This window comes from Prionailurus bengalensis, chromosome A2 (genome assembly GCF_016509475.1).
Source record: "Prionailurus bengalensis isolate Pbe53 chromosome A2, Fcat_Pben_1.1_paternal_pri, whole genome shotgun sequence".
NCBI lineage: Eukaryota > Metazoa > Chordata > Mammalia > Carnivora > Felidae > Prionailurus > Prionailurus bengalensis.
Genome location: NC_057348.1, coordinates 162451458 through 162453646, shown reverse-complemented (window position 1 = coordinate 162453646; position 2189 = coordinate 162451458). Strand labels below are relative to the sequence as shown.

Below are 2189 nucleotides of genomic sequence, written 5' to 3'. Positions count from 1 at the left end.
AACAGGCTCCAGGCTCTGAGCCATCAGCCCAGAGCCCGAGGCGGGGCTCGAACTCACGGACCGCGAGATCGTGACCTGGCTGAAGTCGGACGCTTAACCGACTGCGCCACCCAGGCGCCCCTTTCATTTTTTTTTAAGTATCAAGGGATTTTATAATAACTTTGGAGAAATGTCAGTAATTTATGTATAATAATATTATTATTACAGTATAATTCTGTAATGTCTTATTTTAGAATATAAAAAACTTCACTGGATTCTAAGCTAAGCTTTTAAGCTTTAAAGTTAAATTATATTGTTCTTTCTCCTGTTGCAACCTGACAGGATGGTTGCACACACGAAATAAAAAAAGACACTTGCTCTTTCCACACAGGCATCCCTTTTGTACCCTACAAGGATGAGTTGGCTTGTGTAACCTGCTTAGCTGGCTTCTTAATGGGAGAAGAAAAGTTCCATTCTGAATTTAAATGGGGGAGGGGAGTCTCCTACTGAGATGCCCCAAAGACAGATTTTGTGTTACTTGCTGCATTGCTCTTATGAGGAATAGCTACTAGCAGCAGCAGCTCAGAATTCTCTTTGTAAACTACAATATTTTGTTTCCTCTTCTGTGGGCTACTTAGCTACAAAAAGTAAGAGTAAGAAGCTCCAGGAAATCCTGGAAAGGACTTGGGCATTTCCCAAGTATTGCAAGAGAACTTCAGGGTTTCTATAGACTTTGAATAGGCTTCTCTAGAAGGGCCTTCTATAGAGTTCTGGGAGTGCAGCAGTCACTTATGGGAGGGGACCCTGGGGCAACAGAGGAGGGGTGTGTGTGAGGGGAAATGGGGGAGCTGTGTAGAGGAAGAGGGGGGCTGTGTAGAGGCTGTGTATTGCTGTGGCTTTTGTTTCCTGATGTCCCAGGGCTTAGAAACCAAGATGGCAGAGATTCACAGTTGAGACTTCTCTTAGTGGGTAAGATCGGAGCAGGGAAAAGTGCCCTGGGCAACAGCACCCTTGGAGAGAAAGTGTTTCCTTCTAGCATTGCCACAACATCTGCCACCAAGACCTGTAAAAAAGGGAGCAGCAGGTGGCAGTTAAGAGAAATTGTGTCATGGATACACCAGGCATTTTTGACACCGAGGCACAGGATGCTGACACCTGCAAAGAGTTTACTCGCTACATCTTCCTGACCTCCCCAGGACCTCACACCCTGCCCATGATGGGACAGCTGGTCCCGTACATGCAGGAAGAGCACAAGGCCATGGAGAAGTTCCAGTAAATATTTGGACTCAGAGCTAGGAGATACATGATTCTCTTTTTCACCTGGAAAGATGACTTGGATGGCATCAATTTCCATGATTACTTAGAGGAAGCACCCGAAGGCATCTGAGGGCTCGAGGGCTAGTTCCGTGATCGCTACTGCGTGTACAAGAATGGTGCGAGAGGAGCTGAGCAGGAGGCCCAGAGAAGCCAACTGCTGGCCCTGGTCTAGCGCATTGTGGCCTAGAATGAAGGACGATGCTACACTAAGAAGATGTACCAAAAGGCCAAAGAGGAGATTCAGAAACAAATCCAAGAGATGCAAGAATTTTATGGAGCACAGCTAGAGAGACAGTGAGTGCAGGGAAGAGAGGAGTTTGAGAAAAAAATCAGGAAGCTGGAGGATAAACTGGAGCGGCAGAAATGAAAGGAACAAATGGAGAGAGAATTGGCAGGGAAAGAGGCTTTCTATGCCCTAAAGCAGCAGAACGCCAGACATGAAGGTGAGACTCATTGCAGGAACGTTGAATTGATCATGGAAGCACTGCAGATAGTTTTTCCTGTTTTCTCTCACCTGTTCATGTTAGATTTACCTGAATGAAAAGATCTCCCTATTTCCTGCATATTTCCCGCTGGCCCTGCCCACTGTCTGCCACCCCCCACCCAGCCCCCGCACCCCTGAACTCATTCACCAACCTTGGAGCACTCTTGCTTCTGTCTCTCAGACTCTCAGGACTAAGGGGTATAATCAGATTCACTGTTGGAGATTGGTAGATGCTTGATTGACTTAACAGGGGAGGGACGAATTCTCAATTTGTGGAACTGCAGAGTAGAAGGTATAAAGGTGACCCCAAACTTTGTCTATTTATCCCGAGAAAAATCTAGTTTCTTTCTCGATTGGTGGATCTTCTCCCTCTGTTGCTTCTACTCACTTATTTTTCCTTTAGGACACA

At 46.2% G+C, this 2189-nt stretch overlaps 1 pseudogene; it reads left to right on the top strand.

Annotated features, from left to right (window-relative positions):
- Positions 1-818: 818 nt before the first annotated feature.
- On the top strand, positions 819-1685 carry LOC122488362 (annotated as a pseudogene).
- Positions 1686-2189: the final 504 nt, after the last annotated feature.